A 22,813-nucleotide genomic window follows, 5' to 3' on the forward strand; every position below is an offset into this window, starting at 1 on the left:
GCTTCGCCCCAATCAACATCATCCACCACGTGGAGATGCGGTGGTTTTTTTTTTGTCGTACACGAGCACGGGAGCACGTGCTCACGTGCTCGTGAGCACGTGAGCGCGTAAGTTCACGAGCAGGAGCACGAGCCCCCGACGCCGGACATCGGACGGACATACGAACATGGCTAGCCCGTAAGGAGCTTCGCCCCTAAAACTCGAGTGAGTGAGCCCCAATGCAGCGATTGTTCTTTCATTGTACGCTTCCGAAAGACGAAGGCCGATATCACTAATCTTTCTCTTGGCCGAAAATTACGCACAAGGAGCTGTGCGACAACAAATATGCTAAAGCAGCGAAACACGAACCCGACCGCATTGGAAAATTCTATCTAAATTCATACAGAAAGTCTTACGAAAAGGCATTTCCCGTATACTTTTGTGTGGGAAGGCATACAGGAAGTACTTCGTATGCACTTGCAAATAGTAATCCGAAATGTGCAGCTAAATCCTGCATAGTTTCATACGAGAAGTCAAACAGGTAATGAATCATAGTTCACATAACAGTCATTAGAGGCACAATCCTAGTCTCTACAAAATAAGCCCTAGCATCTTTTCACTGTTATGCATATAGTGCTCCAATTCACTTCGTTTTGAATGGGAATCGGGCACTAAAAATATTTCTGAGTATAGAGCGGGTTATGACCGCTGTGGCGGGCGATCCTTTTCAAGGATTTGGCAACAGTGACGGCGGACGCCTTACACCGCCAACCGCAACATCAGCAGCCACAACTAATGCGACACTTAAATCAACAACGGACGTCATTTCCGCTGGTGGGGATGACGTCCTATCAGGATCCCTTTTGTGTGTATGGACCCTGTATACCTATGCAGGCTCCTGTGTCTTCGTATGGCAAGGGCAGAGTTAAAGGAGGGAGGTAGGGGAGCCCGCCCCCCCCCCCTCTCCTTAAATCCCCAAAGTCAAATTTTTTTAAAGTAAAATCATTGATAAACACCAGCCAAAAGTTTAGTTTTTGGCGCCATAGCAAATATTGGGTCAACACATTATATCGGGGCGACGTTTCGGCCGTAACGCGTCCTAACTGTTTTACTTTTTCACAAAACGTTGCTGTCTCTATGGGACCCCCGGCACTCTCAATCTGTCAACGACAGCTTTTTTGCCCGGGGACCCACAGCACTGCGTTAGAAGATAAAATTGAATTGATTGAATATCTCACCCCCCCCCCCCCCCCCCCCCCCCGCCCGCCGAGTGGCCAAAGCCCCTCCCAGGCCTGACCCATAAATCCGCCCCTGGGGTATACATACACAGAATCCTGTAAGTGGGTATGGGCCCCATATACCTACACAAGACGCCGTATCTAATAACACCATATGAAATTTATACAAGATCCCTTAGTAGGAATATACACATTTTCCACAAGGGAGCAGCCATTTTGAATGTCGTCACTTCTGGCATGCGGTAAAACATCGTTTTCGCCTCTCCACGCCCCTGGAAGATGCGCACGAAAAATGCGTGATCGTCACACATTTTTTTGCCTCACCTATGTTTTCTTGCATATTCCAGGTTGAAATGTTTTATTACTTTTTTGTCCCGTATACCAGACACGGAACCCACGTGACTGAGAACGACAGGAAACAAGAAGCGTCTATGTATAGACCGACACGCTGTTTACGAACAAGCCCGCGTTTGCCCACACAAGGTGTGGGCACTGCGCATGCCCAGAAACGAAATTCGCGTAAAGGGAAGCATCTGCGCATGCCCAGTGCCGTCGACAGTGCCACCGCAGCTGCGTCACGTCAGGGCCGCGTGTTAATCTATAAGATATTTTTTTTTTTACAAGCGCGTGGCTTCATCTGTTCGGTTGCGCGAGAACACGTGCAAGCGATCAAAAGGACCAAGTCTGATGCTCCCGTCAACAGCTTTGACAGCGTATTACCCTAAGTATGAAAGAGATTATTCGCAACTTTCAGCGATGGTGGCACCGCGGTGTGAGAATCGCGCTCCCTAGCTCCTGGATGTTTGGCTTCACAATAAAGGTGCTTGCCTACACCTATCCTGGCATAAAAGAAATAAAATAAGCTCTAATTCTGCTCGTATATTGCAAAACTAGAATTACTTAGGCGTCGCTGACACACCCTCGTACTACTGTTCTACGACGATCAGCCAAATGGCGGCCATTTTTACAGGCGCCAGTGCGCACCCCTATAGGTCGTGAAAGTTGCGATTAGGCGAGCTATGGTGGGGAGGACGGCAGTGACGGCGGCTCCCGAGAGCTCCCGAGAAGCAACTCTTGGAGAGAAAGAGAGAGAAACATCTTTATTGGACCGAGCTAATTACGACGTCTTCTTAAACGCCGTCGATGGAAGTGGTTCTCTCTTCACGGGACCCATATGCTTCCCTAGCCGTCTGGCCCCTGGAGATCAGGACGAGCTGGTCTTCAAGTGCGGGGCTGGTTAGCAAGGTATCCTATCGCACGGTAAGGGAGGATGAGGGAGTGGGTGGGGTGGTGGGGGCGGTAAGTTGTGTGGGGAGGGGGGGGGGGGGGGTGGCTTGACAAAATCTCATGCTCCAATGACGTGTTGGAGTGTGCCTAACTGAGTCCTCCAGAAATTACATTCCTTCTCGTACCTTTCCGGGTACATCTTGTTTTGAAGGTAAGGGTGCGGGAAAGATTCTGTCTGTACCTGCCTATAAATCGCTTGCTGTTCTCTGCTAAGCGATTTGTGAGGATCGGGGTAACCTCGCCTTTCCATCCTGTAATGGTTCGCAATGTCGCTATCATCAATTACGGACCGTGGCTCACCTTCCTCTACCCGGTGTTTCATCTCTCGGGCAAACTGGTGGGCAAGTTCGTTGCCCTCCAGCACAGATTGAGCCGGAGTCCTTATCAACTCCACGTTCCTTTTTGGTACACATCGCGACACTGTTAGCGCAAACACGACATCGGCGCTTTTTCGCAATTTGTCCAGAAAAAGAATTAGTGGACTCATACTTTTACCTTTTATAATAGAGCCCTAGACGAGGTCTTTCTATAACAATAATATCTTTGATGGCAGCCTTTCCGTTCTAAGAGAAAAACACAAAAAACTGGCGATCGCTTCTTCGCGCCAACAGTGTCACGCTCTGTACGTCGCGTTTATTTTGAGAATGTATTGCCGCAAGAGACACCCACCCCTTTCTTTAGCTGTTATATGCCTTTTGCGAGTCAGTGACAATTCTTCCCACTTTGGGCTGCGCGAGTGCTAGAGCTATTGCGACCTCTTCTGCCGATTTCGGAAAAGACGTCTTGATGGAGGTGCAGGTCACAAGCACATCCCCCGTCGTAACTGCCGGCGTGCTTTCGATGAAAGCTTGGGTAACGAAGCGTATGTGTAGAAAGTGACCCCCTCTTCCTCTTCTTCTATTTGATCTAAAGTCTCCGTCAAGGCCGCTATACGAGCCGCTCTGCGGCCGTCGTTACGACCCTGCCTCATGTTTCGAGGCAGCGGCTTAGAGTCGATTTTACGCTCCCATAGCCTGGGTAACGGCCCCGTTTCCTTCCGATCTGGCTCTTGCCAGCCAAACTTGGCAAGAACGCGACGTCTTGCCAAAGTATGACTGAGCCGAACTCTTTGATTAGACAGATCAGCTTCTTTTAACTCTTCAACGACGTTGTGCTTGGCCATGCCGAGAAGCTTGTCGGTCGACGAATGCTTCGGCATGCTCAGCGCCATCTTGGTTGCCTTGCGTATAATAACGTTCAACTGCACCCTGTATTTCTTGAGTAACTTGAGGTACGGCGCCGCTTAAACGATGCGCGACTTCACGAAGGCCTGGACGAACGTCAATGCACCATCTTCCTTGAATTCTCTTCTACACACGCTGGCGCTGTCAGAATGTTCTACAAACAGAACCTTCTACGCCGAATCTTCCAGAACCCCACGCGTGTACATAAGGGGCTCCGCGTGGCGAGCCGCAGTTAGTTTCGCCTCAGCGTTCGATCTTGCTGCTTCGCCGCCTTCGACACCCGCGATGCTCTGTTGTTATCATTCTTTTTCCTTTTATTTGTGGGCACAAGTTCGCCCCATTAAACGTTCAGTTTACTCAGTCATTCGCCGCCTCATCACTTGTCATTCGTGACATTGTGGTAGAGGTGCGGGGTACCGCATGTCCGTGCAGCGCACCCCCCCTCCCCTCCCCCCCCCCCCCCCCAAGTCCCCGCAGTACAAGTCCGAACCCCAGTTTCGGAAAGCCCGACGAAGACCAGATCAAGACCCGATCAAATCGCCGCATCCAAGGTCTACACCTGGAACACGGACTTCTGTCACCCACGACCAAGCCGAAGAAGACGACGATGGCCAACCAGGCGCCGACCCCGGCCGCTTCTGCCGTCGCATACCTGCCGGTCACACCCAGAACTCCAACGCCTTTTCACGGAGACGTGCACGAGGACATTTAAGACTGGCTGACAAATTCAGCGTGTATCCCGCCACAACGGATGGACGACTGAGTTTACCGTCGGCAGCAAGCGGAGGACCTTCTCCAAACAAGAGTGCAGGGCCCCAACGAAAGCGTGACCAGCTTCGTAGAGGATGTCATGCGCCTATGCGCCCGAGCCGATCCGGAGGCAGCCGAGGAGAAGAAGCTTCGCGTCCACATGCGTGGCGTGAAGGCTGAAATTTTTGGGAGCCTTGTCCACAATCCCCCGACAACAAGTCCACGGTTTTGTGGCTGAAGCCACTAAGACCGAGCGCGCGCTGTCGGCCCGAGCAAGCTATTACCATCGACTCGCCGGCGTGCCTGCTCCTCCAACCGCCGCATCTTGCCGACTGGACCTGAATACCACCGGTGTCGACGGCCTTCGGAAAATCGTCCGCGACATTGTCTGTGAAGAAATACGCAAGATGCTCCACACCGCGGATCGCCCATCCTCACGGTCGCTCACTGAGGTTGTTCGAGAGGAGGTTTACAGAGCTTTCCAACCTGAAGTCCTGATCAACACGACGACGCCAGAGGAACCGACATTGAGCTACGCCACCATGGCCCGACAACCCCCCCCCCCCCCCCCCCCCCAAGCTAACCGCCAAGCCACGGCGCCACCACAGCGAGACACAGCGATGCCGTTGCATCCTCGTCGCCGGAAAGGAGAAGTCCGGCATGTCCGCCCGGAACAACTATCGCCGAGAAAAATCGACGTGTGGAGGATGGCCGATCGACGCCCTATGTGCCACCACTGCGGGTAAGCCGACCATATCTACCTCCGCTGCCCCTACCGGCAAATAGGGCTGCGTGGCTTCCATCCGACCGATCCACGTCCACGCTACGGTGAACGACCGCAGGAGATCGAAGAATACCTCCGACGACTTCAGTCTCCCCCGCCTGCAGCTCGCCGCGCCTCCCGGTCGCCATCGCCACGACGTACAGCTTCGCCGACGCACCGACCCCGACGTGAAACCCCGTCGCCCCTCGTTCCTCGCCGGGGAAACTAGGCGCGGCAACCCCTGGAGGTGGAGTTGCCGAAGACGACCGACGCCAAGATCCACCACAAACATCGGAGGGCCCCCACTCAAACATTACCAGAGACCGAAACGACGCTCCTGCAACGGTGAAGAATAATCTGTTACAGTTGAAAACGAGCGTGTTGGTTAATAGATACAAACTTGAAAGTATAAAACAGAGAGGACGAGGACGGGAACAGGACATCTTTCAAATGAAAGAAAGATGTCCTGTTCCCGTCCTCGTCCTCTCTGTTTTATACTTTCAAGTTTGTAAGAATAATCTACATGTCGTTATCGACGGCCACGACGCGTCGGCTCTCGTCGACACTGAGCAGACTACTCCGTTCTGAGTGGGAGGCTCTCCCAACGCCTTCGGAAAGTGACGACGCCGTGGGATGGCCCACGGATACGGACCGCCGGGGGACATCTCATCACGCCAGTCGGAAGATGCACTGCTCCCGCCGATATTCACGGCGAGACGTGTCCTCTGAAATTCGCCATTCTATAAGACTCTGCCAGAGACGTCATCCTCGGCATGGATTTTTGTGCGAATACGGCGCTCTTATCGACCTTGGTAAAAACAGATTGACGCTGCGTACACCTGTTCCACCTTCAGGGACACCCCAAACAGCGTCAGCTGCCGCCCGAGTCGCTGCCGACAACGTTACCCTGCCGCCGCGATCAAGTGTCGTCGTAACCGTCGTGACTGATGCAGTTATCCGCGGCGACATTCTTCTGGACGGAAACCTTCAATTGGTCCTGGGAAGAGGAATAGGCGCTGCGAGAGGAGTACCTGAACTTCGGGATGGCCGCACTGTAGTCCTCGTGACGAACTTCCGAAATGAAACGCAACATATCACGAAAGGTGCAGCCGTGGGTCACGTCGAGGAACTCCGGAGCTCCGCCCAAATCGCTGGGATTACTGAAGAATCCTCGTCACCTCAGCAAGACAGTACGTCGCCAGCGCAGCTCGACATTGACCCTAAGCTTCCGGGCCCGAAAAGACGGCAGCTGATCGACCTCCTCGCCGAGTACACCGACTGCTTTGCGTCGTCGCCGAAGGTACGCCAAATCGCCGTTGCGAAGCACCGCATCATTACCTAGGACGACGCGCGCCCTGTGCATCGATCGCCGTACAGAGTCTCCGTAAAACAAAAGAAGGTAATCCAGGAGCAAGCTCAAGAGATGCTGAACGACGACATAATCCAGCCTTCAAGCAGTCCGTGGGCCTCTCCAGTCGTACTGGTTAAAACGAAGGAGGGAACGCTTAGGTTCTGTGTGTACTACCGGCAGCTGAACACGGTAATGAAAAAAGATGTATATCCACTCCCCCGCGTCGACGACACGTTAGACCGGCTGCGCCACTCTCAATACTTTTCATCGATGGTTGTGAAGAGTGGCTTCTGGCAAATTGAAGTCGATGTACGCGACCGAGAGAAGACAGGTTTCGTCACGACGGATGGCCTGTACGAGTTCAATGTGATGCCTTTCGGCCTATGCACGGCGCCAGCAACTTTCCAGCATGTCATGGACACCGTATTGGCAGGACTGAAGTGGTAGAGCTGTCCCGTGTACCTCAAGGACGTCGTAGTGTTTTCCGGCAACTTTGACGAGCACTTGCGACGTCTCCGAGCTGTTCTCTAAGCAATACGAACCGCCGGACTCACTCTCCAACCGTCGAAGTGTCGCTTCGCTTATGACGAACTGAAGTTCCTAGGTTACGTGGTTAGTAACGAAGGCGTTTGCCCGGACCCAGAAAAGACTCGCGCTGTCGCAGCATTTCCAGCGCCGACAGACAAGAAGGCCGTACTCAGGTTCCTTGGACTATGTGCCTACTATCGGCGCTTCGTTCGCGATTTCGCTAGGATTTCTGCACCGCTCACAAACCTTACGAAGGACGCGGAGAAGTACGAATGGATTGAGGAGCAGCAGCAGGCATTCGACGAGCTGAAGCGACGACTCCAGACTCCTTGTGTTCTTGGACATTTTGATCAGGATGCGGAAACCGAGATCCACACGGACGCAAGTAACGCAAGACTCTGCGTGGTACTGGTTCAACTACAAGAAGGCACCGAGCGAGTAATCGCCTATGCAAGTCGGACACTATCCACGGCGGAAAAAAATTGCTCCACGACTGAGAAAGAACGCCTTGCGGTCATCTGGGCAATCACGAAGTTTCGTCCGTACTTGTACGAGAGCCCGTTCCGCGTAGTCATGGACCACCATTCGCTCTGCTGGCTTGTCAGCCTCAAGAACCCGTCAGGACGCCTCACTAGATGGAGTCTCCGGCTAAAAGAGTTCAACATGACTGTGGTCTACAAGTCCGGCCACAAGCACAGCGACACCGACTGCCTGTCTCAAGCGCCCGTCGAAACACCTTCCGGCAGCAGCGACGACAATGAAGACGAGTGCTTCCTTGGCGCAGTGAACATTGACGACATGGCACGCCGTCAACGAGACGATCCTGAGCTGCGCGCACTAATAGAGCACCTGGAAGGGCGCGGGAGTACCATGCCACGTGTTTTCTCACGAGCCCTGTCGAACTTCGTGATGTGACAAGGTGTACTCTACAAGGAGAACTTCAGGGACAACAACTTGTCCTGGCTGCTGGTAATTCCGACCGACCTTCAAGAGGAGATCTTCGACGCCTGCCCCGACGACCCAACGTCCGGACACCTTGTTTACAGCCGGCGTACCACCCGCAGACCAACGGGCTGACGGGGAGACTCAACAAGACCATCGCCGATATGACCTCCATCTACGTCGACGTCGAGCACAAGACATGGGACGAAGTGTTGCCGTACGTCACGTTTGCCTACAAAACGGCCGTGCAAGAGACCATGGGGTGACACCCTTTCAACTGGTTCATGGCTGCAAAGTAACGACAATGCTGGACGTGATGTTACTCCAAGAACCGGCTGTCGACGGAAGCGACGACGCCCAGATGGTTGCCCAACGGGCAGAAGTCCGTCAGCTCGCCTGACTCCGGATTGAAACTCAACAATGCGTCGACTTTGGCCGCTACACCCTTCGTCGTCGGGACGTCCACTTCCAGCCCGCGGACAGGGTCCCCATTCGTCGCCGTGGCCTCAGCGAGAAACTCCTGAAACGGTATTTCGGACCCTACAAGGTACTTCGTCGACTTGGAGATCTGAGCTACGAGGTGATGCCCGACGGAAAAAGAACATCATCACGCCGTCCACCACGGCCTGAATGTAGCCGTACTACGCTCGATAGGACTGTGGACCTTATGTGTTCCAAATGATTATTTAGTCTAATTTTCTTTTTATTTGCTGTTTTGTTTTGTGTTGCATCGGGGCGATGCACTTTATTGAAGTGGGGAGTGATGCCGCGAGCGCAGCTGACCAAGCAGGCAGTGCGCTCGTGGCCTAACGGTTATCGATCGTGCCTTCCACGCAGAAAGCTAGAGTCCTGGTCGCGGGGACGCATTTTTGTTGACGCTGACGTAAAGTTCTGGTAAATTCGAGAACCGTGCTGCTTGTTCGAGGTCAGAATGTTCTACACGCAGAACCTTCTATGCCGAATCTTCCAGAACCCCACGTGTGTACATAAGGGGCTCCGCGTGGCGAACCTCAATTAGCTTCGCCTCTGCGTTCGATCTTACTGCTTCGCCGCCTTCGACGCCCGCGACGCTCTGGTGTTATCTTTGTTTTTCCTTTTATTTTTGGGCACAAGTTCGCCCCATTAAACATTCAGTTTACTCAGTTATTCGCCGCCTCATCACTTGTCATTCGGGACAGTATCATCTTCTGAAACCTGGCTCCAGAGTTCTTCCACCCAAATGGTAGTCAGTTATGTTCGTACACGTCGATTGGTGTTACAAAGGCAATAAAGGACTTGAAGTGTTCCTGTAGAGAGACCTGCCAACAGCCCAGGAGCACGTCCTGTCTGGGAATTGATTTAGTGATAATCTGTGCAGAGACGAAATGTGCCATCTTATTTAGGGGCTATGGTGATTGAGGATGACAACGTTGACGTCAAGGGTCTGATGACCCTGGCATCTAGCATTCTCTACACTTCCCGCTTAAGCCATAATTTCTTTTCGTGGGACATGCTGTAGGGTTTTTTCCGCACTGCAGGAGTGTCGCGCAGTATGATTGGAACCTCAATAACCGATGTTGCTGGTGGATATGATTCTACACATATCGAATCTGGGAATGATGTTGGTACGTCATTAGACCTCTTCACAGTTCTGACCATTTGACCTGGAGCAGCAGGTGGGCTATACGCATCCTTGTCTAGCGTTACTTCGTCCTTCCAGGCTATGTTCATTTGGAAGCGCTTCATGTCGAGTCGTGATAAAACGAACACGAGCTCGACGTCTTCTGCGGCGAGTGCCTTGACCGGGATTTTCTTTCCCTTAAACTCGACTTCCAACGTCGTCCAGTTTTGCATTAGCTTAACATTGTCATCATAGCTGTAAACTTCGATGGGCAGCTGACTTTATATCTTTTCTGGGCCCACGATATTCTTGTTGACAAGGCTGATGGATGCTCCAGTATCAACTAAGGCATCCACGTGTCTCCCACTGACGATAACAGGGGCATAAAGGATGTTGTATTTAACCAAGTAGACGGTCGCTTTCTTCGTCATCGGGAGGGACTGTGCTCCCTCTTTTATTAGATTTCCGTCTGGTCGTTAGCACCGCTGTTTACGATGCGGTGGCATGTATCGAAGCACGCGCATTGTGGCCCTTCCACAATGCGATGGCACGCGCATGCATTCGCACGTGCTTCGTGGCTGACTGAATTGGGTCTTGTGTTCATTTAAGGCTTGTTACTTGCCCGGTTTACTGGAAGCTCTTGGCCGCTGTGGGTGTTGACGATCGCGCTTTTGAGCTTCGTTAGTGGTCGTTGTTGTCCGTGGGGAATGGAGTGGTCCACGAACACAACCTTCAGTGAATACAGAACGTCCTCAATGGTCTTTGGAGAGTGCGCTCTCACTTGTTTTTGTGCCTCTTTGCTCATCCCGTGGATGACCAGTGCGACGATCGATGTTTCGGGTAAATTAGAATCGGCGAGCTGTACCAGTCGCTGTTTCTCATAAAAGTAATCTAGTAGGCTGCCTTCTCGATGTTTGTAAAATATTGCCTTATCCCACGTTCAACCGCATTTTGTCAGAAGATATTGTGAAGCTCTCCTTCCACGTATTCCCCGAATCGCACCCAGATGAAATTCGTACCACGTTTTCGCATTCCCTGCGAGAAAGAGCCTTAATTTCTTGATCCGCCTGCTGTTTTTTGTCCAGCGGTTTTTTTCACACGCATATTTGTAGAAGTTCAGCCACGTAGAAGCAGCTGAAGATTCGCCGACAAACATATCTGGCTTTACTGTCTTTTCCCGCCTACGTTCTTCCACTCCCATAGCTTCTAACATGGTGGTCATTAACTGCCTCTGGTGTAGTATTTGAGATACTTGAAACTGCAGCAGCTGAGCAACAACCGATGCCAAGACTCCACCGGCCGAAATCCCTTCACCAGAAGTAGTGGTTGGCTTCTGAAACCACTCCTAGAATTCCTGCACTATGATGTTTAGTTTCAGCTTGCGTTTTAGAAGTTCTTTCGGCGACAACTTCGCTTTCCTGGCGATGAAGGAGATAAGTTTTATGCTGTTAGCTTCCCGGGCCATTGGAACTGTTTCCTCGCCGTTTAGCTGGTAGCTCTCCAGTATTGGCTGTCCTTCTTTGCCAACCGTCAAAATTAAAAAAAACACCATATCTTTCATGTGATCTTGTCGAATGCGCCAAGTGTAACGGTTCGTAACACGCGTCAAGATCAAAACTGGCGCTTTTATTCTATCCACCTCTTCATCCTCCTCTTCTCTTTTTTGTTTTATTGAGGTAGAAAAAAGGAAGCCAGAGAAATTATCTATCCTTCTCTATCCTGGCCTATCGCCGCCTTCCTTCTTGTCTGACTCTTGGAACACTACACTTCTGTTCATGACTCTTCTGATCACGTTCGTATTTTGGTCCTTAGAAACCTTCATCTTTTCGATCGACGCCCCCGCCTTGCCGCTGTTCGGGAAGATGACACCCAGGACAGGATACGTGCTTGCGTGGTTGGCGTTATGCTTGTCCCGTCGATGGTGATGCCGACGTTCTCTTGTTCTCCTTTCTTTGTTCTTGGCTTGATGACGAGTAACTCCGACTTCTGTGCCGAGCAACTGAGGCCGCACGATTTAGCGAACTCGTGCACGATCTTTGCCACTCCCTGAAGGGTCTCCTCCATCCAACTCTCCGACCCTGCCTTCGACGTCCACACACTGATATCGTTTGCGTAGATAACATGATCTATGCCCTCTATGTCTTGAAGCAGGGCCGAGAGCGGGAGGAGTGCCAGGTTGAAGAAAAGTGGCGAAAAAACCGACTCTTGCGGGGTGCCTCTTTCTCCCAGGGCTATCGGTTTCGACTCCTTTTCTCCAATTTTGATCGTTGCGGTTCTATTGCTTAAGAAATCCTGTGCACACTTGAATGTCTTTCCACACCCCGTTTGCCGCAGGTTACGGAGAATACTTGCATGTGTAACGTTATCGAAGGCCCCCTGAGATCGATCGCCAGGATAGCTCTTGGCGTAGGAGTCTTTGCTTTCCTGATTACCAGCTCGTGTAGTTGCACCAAGACGTCTTGCGTGCCCACGTGCCTCCGGAACCCGTACATGGTCGATGTCATCTTATCGGTGACGTCAAAATGTCTCTTAAAACCATACGTTCGACCAGCTCCCCCCCACACACGACGTGAGGAAGATGGGGTGCAAGTTGTCAACGTGGGGTGGTTTCCCCAGCTTGGGAATGACACGCACCTCCGCTTCTTCCACTCTTTTGGTAACGATCCCTTCTGCCAGGACGCGTTGGCGAGGTTCAGCAGTTCCGCTCGGCTTTCGGCACTCATATTTTTAAGCATCTTGTGTGTAACACCGATTATGCCTGGTGCGCTGCCTTGATTACTTTCATCGATGGCCGCAACCAGCTGCAGTTCGGTGAAGGCTTCGTCCATCTCGACGTTGCTATCCCCTTCGTACTCCAGAGTCGGATTACCTCTCTTCTCGGTCGTGAGGTATCTACTTGTGAGTTCACGGATGAGCTTCTCCCGTCCCCGTCTTAACTGTTGATCGTTCTTGTGAAGTCTCGAGCGCTTTCCCTGTTATTTTTTAACGGATCTATCAGGTGCCGCAACAGTTTCGGAGTCTTCTTTGAAGACAGTGTGCCTTGCAGGTCTTCACACATTTTCATCCAATTTTCCCTGCATAGCTGCTGCGCATGCTAGGCCGCCTGCTTGTTAAGGTCATGTATACATCTCCGAAGCTTCTTGCTATGTCTTCGCCTCCTCCATCTTCGAGTAAGACCGTGCCAGCCCGCCCACACGTGGCTAAGCCTCCCGCCTACGAAGGGAACTCGCGTAGTCGTAGTAATCTTCTGTGTAAATTTCTTCACAAACTTGCGTTGCTTCTTGGCCCATGCCTCATACGTCTTGGTGTCTTGGTCCTCGTCCTTGCTTTCACAGTCTGCGCGTTTACGTAACCGGTCCGTGTCTGTAATGGTGGCTTGACCCAGTTTCGCCCTCATATCGATCCTTCGAGGGTGACACAAATGATGTCGTGATCTGAGCCAAGATTCTCTCCCGTGTTACGCCAAGTAACGTCGAGGTTCCCCCGAACTAACGTTAGATAAGGAGTGGTGTCTCTGACCGGTGCTGGTGCCTGTCCTGGTCGGCACGCCCGGTTCGTTAACCACCTCCATGTCGTGATCCTCTGCAGCTTTTACCATTTGGTTTCCTCTTTTGGACGAATATTTGTAACCCCACCCCGTGTAGGCCGCGTTAAAATCTCCTACCACTAAGATCGGTTTCATTCTTGCTGCTGTAATGCAGTTCAATATGGTGCCTTCAAAGTCAATGACCCCGCTGGACAGTCGGCAATACGCATTCAGGACAAAAATGTTCTTGTCACCCCCCACTCTTCTGCTGTGAATTTTCATGAGCGTATGTCCGCAGCCTCGCTGAGTGGTCACGTGCTGTGTGGCCGCCACGTTGCTGCGGACCAAGATCGCAGTACCCTTTTCGCTAGGGTCCGTATACGTTATGTATACCGCGAGCTTCGCCCGGCCGTTGGTCGTTTGTAACGCTATGATATCCGGTTACTGGTCCAACTTATCAACGTATATTTGTAACTTCTGTATCTTGTTTATAACACTCCTACAGTTCTATTGAAGTAACGTCGCAGTCTGTTTCTGCTTTCCTTTAGTCTTCGTCACTTTCTACTTTCTGAGCAGTAGATTTGCGCACGGAACCAACTTCTCGCGGCCTGACCTGTAGATTAACTCGTGATGGCTTCATCTTGGCAACCTTGAGATGCTTAATTTTCGCATGCAACGTCATGACTCTAACGGAGAGTTCTCTGCATTTGGTCTGCACATTTTTCATTCTTACTGTTAGACTGTTCACGGGCTCAGGCAATTGAGAAACTTGTTTGGAGATTTGTGTAAGCATGCTCATGACCATCTCCATTGTCGGAGGAACGGCGGCCTCGGCTTTCTCTTCCTCCAAGGAAACGAGTGCCATTTCTGTCGTTGGAGCTTGCATCTCTAACTGGGTCAACTCCAGTGGCGTGATCAGCGCCGGTGGCGTGATCGCCTTCGGCGCCGCCGGAACGGCGGAGGTGGTGTCTCTCTTGGCTACGTTCCTTTTAGCTACACTGACGTCATTACCATTGTTCTTTGGTCTACTGAGTACCTCGATACACTCCATCATTGCCTCCATTTGATTGTTTTGGCTCTTGATTTGATTGTTCTGCGTCTCTACCTTTTGCTTGAGTTCCAAACAGTGTCAACACTCTGTCTCTGGAAGGAAAGGGGGAGCAAACGGGAGGAAAATTGCTATTCTTGAGAGCGACGGGAAACCCCGCTGCCCGGCCCACCTGCTTCTCGGCGCAGTCGCTCCGCCGGGCCTTCGACTCGGACCTCTAACGAGATTCGCGCCTGCGAGCCCCAGCTGCCGATGGTGACCTGGTAGCGCTCTTGCTTCTCCCTCGCCTTCTCTGGGAGCGGCTGCGACGCCCGTCCGACGCCTGCCACGTTATCTGCTGCCTGCTGGCACCCTCGGCTGCTGCTGCTGCATCTCTTCTTCTCGTTGCTCACGTTCCCAACGCCGTTTACCAACGACGTATGGCGTCTTGAACCTTGCTTTACACTTCTTGTCTGTGGTGAAATGGTTGTCCCCGCAGAGGCTGCAATTGGGGTTACTGCAGAACGTGGCTTTCTTCGTGATTCTTCATTCCACAACCACGGCATATCCTGTCTTCTGGATTTGGGCAAACGACCATTTGGTGGCCGGGGGGACCACACCGGTAGCACATATCGATCTGCTTGCGATTCAGCGAACACTCGACCCACAGGTTGCCGTATCTGTGGTTCGGGACCTTGTCGCCGCCGAATGCGATGATCACCGTCGTTGTCTTACCGATATGGTTGACTTGCACAGTAGTCGAATTATAGTCTTGAACTAAGATTCTTCAATTTCTAGAATAGTGTCGGTCGACGGAACACCCCTGATGACGCCCTTAACGGTGCTGTGGGGAGCGCTCCTAGGCGCTGACGTCGCGTGCAATACGTTGATAGTGAGGTTTCTGACTGCCGAGTAGCGGTTTGCTTTCTCTCGTTTATACGTACTACAAACGGCTATGTTTTGCTGTTTGTCCGGGCAGATGACGTTTGCGTTACCTCCTCGCCACTCATGTTCGCAGCTGGGGCGATGGCTCGGCTGATCTCGAATCTAGAAATTTCTCCAAGGTTCAGGCCTCCCCTGGGACGCATGACGATCTTGATATCTTGCCTTGGCAACACAGGCATCCTCGGTGTCTTGAGTAGCTTGCTTTTGAAATTTATCCGCTGCGGGGGACGATGCCAGGCAGCCGCCGGTCCCCCGTTGACCGACGTTAGGCAACTCTCGGAAGCGGCTCGCCAATTGCCTGCAGTGTGGACGTCACTTCTCGCTTGTGCCGTGTCACTAGTAGTCGCGCGAATGGCAGTGGGAGGTATAAACGCTCATGCGGGCGTTCGGACTCGTTTCTCCACCTCCTTGCTCGCCCTCTTGCGGCGGAACGCGAAGCGCTCTAGCGATCACGCTATACTCCGTTCACCCTGAAGTAGAGTCACCCGCTCGTCACTAAGTGGGCGAATTTCGCTACACAAACCTGAGTTTCAGGAATGCACGAGAGTGTTGATTCTTTCGGAGGTTCATTACGAAGACGTCATGAAGGTCGTAGACCCTTAGATTTTCCCCTGAAAGGGGTGTAGATTCTTAATAAATTTTTAAAATATGGGTGTTTTCACCGTTTTGAGCGCATTTTCAGATAATTTTAAGATTTACATTACCTAGAGGAAAAATCAGGAAAAGCGTATGGTAGTACATACAAGAGGTTTTCCATTTTAATACCATGGAGAGAACATTATATATTGTAGTATACAGGGTGTTTTAAGCATGTGGACGAATTCGGAACTGCGAAAACTACGCATCGCACCAAAAAAAAAAAAAAAGGTTGTGTCGTTTTGATTCTAAGCCAAGGGCCTATTTGGGAAAATTAATAAAGTTCAGGATAATTAGGTTGCTAATCATTTTCGCATAATGATTTTTAAGCATTGAGTTTAAGGGCACGGTTTCATTTGGAAACTTGCTGAGCATCATCGAAAATACTAAATGAAAAAGTTGGAGTGCGATAGAAAGCACGTGCTAGATTTTACACCTTTCTGAAAAACCATACAACTTCGACGGGTTTTTAAGTTTCGGTTTACAATGGAAGCGCTCCTCGGCACCGACGGCACCGTGCCCTGTGGAGAAATAGTGCAAGCTGCCTCTGCTGCATTGAGCGAGGACAGCGAAGCAAAATGTTGGTTGCACTATTTCTCCACGGGGTGCGGTGCCGTAGGTACCCAGAAGCGCTCCGATTGCAAACCAAAACTTGAAAACCCGTCGAAGTTCTGCTGTTTTTAAGAAAGCTGTAAAATGCAGCGTGTCTATCGAAAAAATCACCAGGAAAAATCCTCATGGTCCATCAGGCTGATTGTCTCATGTGTTTTGGGACATTGCTGTTCTGATTACCTGATCGTAACCTGATGGTGTGATGGTTTGGTGGCTTGATGGCTTGATGGCATGATGGTTTGATGATCTGTCGTATCTTGGGACATTGATGGTGTGATCGTTTGATGGTGCGAACGTCTGTTGGTCGGTATGAATTTCTAATTACACATATGTACCGGCAGAAGACAGATTCCATTACAGTCAATTGTGAACTTTATTTTGTGCCAATTATTATTTCAAAAAGGAACATCCGAAGCGTTAGGGCACCTTCCGAAATCCTCGTAGAGACCTGCAAACAATGTTTGTATTTAGGTTACGGCATGTTAATATTTCTATTTGGAAATGATTGAACGTTGAATTGTCAAACCGCAAAAACAAAATTGTAGAGAAAATGCGTTTAATCTATTCACTACTTTCAAGACTCCACGATGCGCAGAAACTTCCTCGGTGTCTGTTGCGGGGCTATCTACACTCTGTCCCCATCATCTATGCTGGGCATGACGGCGTCGTGCGACAGCGTGCAATACACTAAGCCTCGTCGGCCCGAGATTGCAGTAGGCCTCGTATTACCGCATTCGCGGCTGCGTAAACGTTAATTTTTTTTCTCGCAAATATTTAGTTCATAGTATACGTGCACCTAGTATATAAATTTCCTATCAAGCAAAGTGCGTTTTTTGGCGCATTCTCTGCCACTTGGATTGTAGACATGATTTTCTTGACATAAAAAGCAGATCAACAAATTGTTTCACCAACGCACAATAAATTAATTTAAAACAAAACAGTGGTTGCAAAAACGTACCTGAGTTTATAAGAAGGTGTCTTCGTTACCTTTGGAGTATCCCAGGACAATTGTTGAGGCGGATTATTAGAAATTCAACACCCTGTTATCGAGTTACGCCGCTGTCAGCGTTACACACCGAATGTAATTTACGGATGCGCAGCGACGCGAGATCATTGGCACCTTCTCTCGGCCACTCCTGAAACCTCCTGAATGGGGTCACATTATTTTCAGCACCGAAAGATGACATGAGAAGCGCCATCAGCCTTTTTTTTTCGTTCTGATGGTCTTTCGAGATATCCTGATGATCTCACCCGGGCAACATCAAAACGTTTCGACGGTCCGTCAGTCGCAGCAAGAAACGTTTTGAAGGTCCAACCTTCAAGCAGAAGCCTTTAATGGTCCATCAGCCACTATCAGGAAATATTTCATTGGCTCTCAGGCACCATCAAGTAGGCCTGTCGTACAATCGACAGTTGATTCTGATGGTGTGAGCGGGTTTACAAATGTTCTGTTATTGTATATATATATATATATATATATATATATATATACTAGTAAACGACGTATTTTTCGCCGGCTAAATACTTCGCGATTTAGGTCAAATCTGAAGTCCTGTAATAACTCGCGGGTTCTAATTTTTGCGACGCGGTAGAATCTCAATAAAGATTTTAATGTGTTCACATTTTACCGGAATTGCTCGGGGGACCTATTTTTCGCGATTTGCCGACGATTTGCGAAATTCGCGAAAATTAGGTTCTCGCGAAACTTAAGTCGTTTACAGTATATATGCAATTGGTTTAAGCATGCATGCAATCGAGTTCAGAGGAATACAGACTCGCTCAGAACCACTGCAACCACGCGCGCCCACGACTGATGGAATATTGTCGTCACATATAACATCTGCCGCAGAATATAAATCGTGGAAGTGATCATACTTTGTCAAAGCAACACAATTTTTTTTGCGAACTCGTTTTTTTTTTGTGTGTTTCTGTATTTGACGTCCGTAATTCTTGTGCAAATGGATCCTCACACCTACACCCCCCCCCCCCTCCCCCTGAAATAATGCCTCTTGGCACAGCGGGGCAACATGCAATAAAAAAATAAATGCGATTTGATGGTACAAAGCACTTTTGATGGTCCATCGCCTGGTGGTCTGACGACCCATCAGGTGCAGTTATGAGCTTCTGGCGGACCGTCAAACGCTTGTGATGGTCCACCAGGGAGGTTTGATGGACCATTAGCTGCCATTGGAGTACCTTACAGACCGGGTGTATCTCGAAACAACCCATTCTTATTTGAACCCTTCTCGTTTGAACCCATTCGCAAAACGCCCTTCTCGTTTTACCCTTTCGCGTTTCGACCCTTTCTTATGTATACACCTCTCATTTGAACCGATTCTCATTTGAACCCTTCTCGTCTGAACCCATTCGCAAAACACCCTTCGCGTTTTAACCTTTCGCGTTTCGACCCTTTCTCTTTGAACCCGTTGTCATTTGAACACCGTAGAAAGGTATAGAAAGAAGGAAAAACAGTTGAAGGATGAAAGTTGAAGATGAAGCAAAGCGGCACCATCTCTTGCATAGCACATGAAACAATTTTTCTTATGCCTGCGTGCCACCCCGAGTCTCTTGACGTAGGTACGTGGTCACATGGTGACGTGGTTTCAAAAGTGCTAGCGCAGATTCGGTACTTCATTTCTCTTCTGTCGCTGTATGTCGTTAAGATGTCGTCGTTTGGAGCGGATGGATCTGTGTGCTAGTCGTGTGTTATTGCTTGTAATGGCCAATTCGGATGGTCATTTTCCCTGAAAAAAAGTTTTCCCATATCTTCGGCAAGGGCGTTCGCGTGGTCAAAGGCTGGCGGGTGCAAGCTTTTCGGGTTGCGCTTCTCAGGCGAGTACCGGCAATTTACCAGGAGAAGTTTTCCGGAGCTCCAAGAGGTCGGACAGCTTGTGTGCCAGACTGTATCCGGTACCTTCACATCCGAATCGGGATAGGGAAGCAAACAAAACAATGCTCGCTGAGGCGGCAAATAGTGGGTTCCAGTGACAAACGAAGCCATCGAAACAGGCACCCTTTTGTGCTCTGAGACAAGATAGCAAAAACAACGAAGATAAAGATAATTTATGTTTTAAAGAAAGTCAACATTTTTGGAAAAATTTATCCAGCCTGAGCAAGGTATGGTTGCTCTGAGGCACGGGCTTCCTCATACATCACTTTATTTTACAACTTTGTAATAACAAGGTATTACACCGCTGAAAAAAATGTATGCATAGTGATGCAGCTTGAAACTTGAACATGCATTACAATTTCAAGGAGGGTGGGTGCAATGAGTAGACTGAGGATTGCAAAAGAGGTACTAGAGAGTTTTAGTAGATCGTTCCGATACCCCCGATAGCCCCGATAACGATACTATGCATGCGCAAGGGAGGCGGTAGCGGAGTATCGGGTATCGTTATCGGAGTCATGGGAACTAACAGTAAACAGAATATGGAAAGCGACGCTGGCAAGCCTCCGTGGCAACAGTTAATCGAAGATCCAAACGAAGTTCATTGAAATTTGACGCGCGTGCGAGCAGCACACCAGTGATTTATACAACTTCCCTTTCATTGATTTTATATTTTAATATTCTGTCAGCTGTACAGACTGTGGTAATGCCAATATTTTGAAAAGCTTTGTGAAGCCGCTTTTGTTTACACACATCTCAAAGAGTCGTAATTTATGTTGTTGGCGTATGCAGCGTGCTCATGGTACCCTAGAATGATTGAAGAAGTTAGCAGAGCTCACTCGCGACCAAGTCAAATAGAAACGCCAGTTCATTGTGCTTTGCATTCGGATGGAGACGTGATGCACCGCTTGCGCGTTTTTGGTCGCCGGTGCCATAGGCAAGGGCTCGAAGGCAATTAATTACCCGAATTCGCCATAAATACCGCAGAAAGACTGCGATATCATGATGTTGGATTCATTTGAGTTCGAAATGAGAGACGTTAAAATGAGAAAAGTTTTTCTGAAAATGGTCAAAACCAGAAAGTATGTTTTGAGAAAATTTGAAATGAGAAAGGTTAAAATGAGAAAAGTCGTTTTGAGAAGGGACAAAACCCGAAAGTTTGTTTTGAGAACGGTTTAAATGAGAAAGGGAGAAACGCGAAAGTTGTTTTGCGCTGGGTTGAAATGAGAAGGTAAAAACGAGAAGGTAGAAATGTGAACGGGTTCAAATGAGAACCACCCGACAGACCATCTAACGCTCTGGATGGTCCATCAGGGAAGTCTGGTGGACCATCAGGTGCCATTGGAGCAACTGACGAACCAAGACGTTTTCAATGGTCCATCAGACGCCATCAAGGAAGTGTGATGGACCATCAAAATTTCTTTGATGGTCTATTTGGAGGGTCTGATATACCATCAAGAGCCATCAAGGAGGTCTGGTGAACCACCAAGAAAGCCTGGTGGGCCATCAGCGAAGTTTGATGGGCCATCAGAGAAGTTTGACGAACCATCAAGAAAGTTTGATGGACCATCATATTTTATTGATGGTCTTTCCTATCGGGGTGTCTTCTATCGCACTTCAATTCTCTTATTTATTGTGTTTCAATGATGCTCAGCAAGTTTCGAAATTAAACCATGTCCTTGAGCTCAATATTTATAAGATTAATTACACGAAAAAAATTAACAACTTAGTTATCTCGAACTTTAATCATTTTCCTAAGTGGGCCCCCGGCTTAAAAACAAAACGGCACAAGCCTTTTTTCTTTTCTTTTGTGCAACGCGTAGTTTTCGCAATATCGAATCTGTCCACCTGCAGTGAAACACCCTGCGTATTGTAGTATTTGTGTAAATAAATTGGACGGGACAGACCCTTTTTTATTAAGTTCGACGAGATGGCGACAGGAGAATCAAGCTGCAAGAGCATTTGTTGTTGTTTTCTCCTCTCGAGCTCGTACGAAAGGTGGCTCGCGGGACGCGTTTGCTGCTAGGATCGGTTTTCCCTAGCGTGCCTTTATGTGCACTTCGCTTCGGGGCTCGGTGGCTTGGGGTGATGACATCTTACCAATTTGTTTTGTACTCTTATTTTTATTTCTTTGCTCTGAAGCGCGTGAAAAAGCATGTCCCTGCACGCGTTCGTGGCGCTGACTGTGCTACGGCGACATTTTGTTTCCTGCAACTTTTCTATTTTCCATGTGAGCGCGTGCTGTCGTCATCAGGTTCTACGAACGATGGCGTCACCCCCAACAGAAGGACATTTAGGCATTCTAGTTTTGCATGTCGGCTAGATTTCCCCGTCGTGTGATTTATGTCGGCTACGACGCACAATAAATGGGAACAATGAGAGGAAACGCATGTACGACGTAGTGATGCCATGGCAACGTCCAAATTGCATTGTTTACCGCCGTGCCCATCGCCTTTACTTTCAAATAGACCGCGGCCGATCTCATCAGCTATGCCAACCAATCCAGTCATAGGAACATGCACACGACACCGTGGTTTTCGATCCCCGAGACCAAGCGGAAAAGGCATATGCTTTCAGCAAAGTCCCTTGGTGTGCTTGTGTTTGCCTTGCAAGCAACGTCAAATCCGCCAGTGCACAATGGCTGTGCCACACGAGGCTCTTGGAAGCCAATGGCAGTGCAGCAATCTTTCGTGGCCGTGTCTCTAATGTTCGCACAACAGTGGTTGTCCGTACTTGGAAACGTCGGGCGTGAATTTTAACCAGAGTCTTTAGGCTCTCAGCGCTGGTTTGGCTTCGTTGGCTTGTATAACCCCTTCCAGATTTTGGTCATTTTCTTGGTCGTCTTGTGTGCTGCGGCATATATCAGCAGTAGAGTTGGAGCTCAGTTTATACAAAATTTCAATTTTTAAAAATTTACAGCCCAGCGTGCGATCTCCACAGCCCAGGACGCGCATGTTCGTTGCTTCTGTAGGCAAAAACATCACGTGCATGCCATACGCACGAACACTGAAAATGGCCCCGGCCAGAAGCCCGTGTCGAAAGGCCGTACTGTTTTTCGCATTAATTGCGTGAACAAAGGGAAGCGTCGATAGTGATTCCATAACAACAAAGAATGTCTAAGGCGTCGCCATGGCCTCAAAAGACAATGATACGTGAGTTCGGCCGAGTTTCCAATATATATGGCTTGGAAGTAACGTCATTGCATCATTCTGGTGTTCATCTCAAGTTCTTTTTGACATGAGAAAGGAATTCAGTGGTAAGTAACTAAGTATCGCCTCCACGGTGGTAGACAAAAGGGACCGTCCGCGATCTTTTATGAGAGTACGTGGAGCTCCTTCAGCGGGAACGCAGCAATTTAGGGTGCTGTGACGTCGGGAAGGACCGCTGTTTCTACGTAACATGTTAGATGGTCGATATACACAATTATCCAGTTCTGGGAAGGGTCCGAATAGATCAACTCACACAACGACGAACGGTAAATGAGGGGGAGCTATGGGTTCGAGAAGTCCTGGGGGAGTT

General features: G+C 49.6%; 1 protein-coding gene across 1 annotated transcript in view; it reads left to right on the top strand.

Annotated features, from left to right (window-relative positions):
• Positions 1–22,813, top strand: part of LOC8039922 (techylectin-5A) — an 80,670-nt gene that overhangs the window by 50,452 nt on the left and 7,405 nt on the right.

Source organism: Ixodes scapularis, unplaced genomic scaffold (assembly GCF_016920785.2).
Source record: "Ixodes scapularis isolate PalLabHiFi unplaced genomic scaffold, ASM1692078v2 PGA_scaffold13__105_contigs__length_92229423, whole genome shotgun sequence".
NCBI lineage: Eukaryota > Metazoa > Arthropoda > Arachnida > Ixodida > Ixodidae > Ixodes > Ixodes scapularis.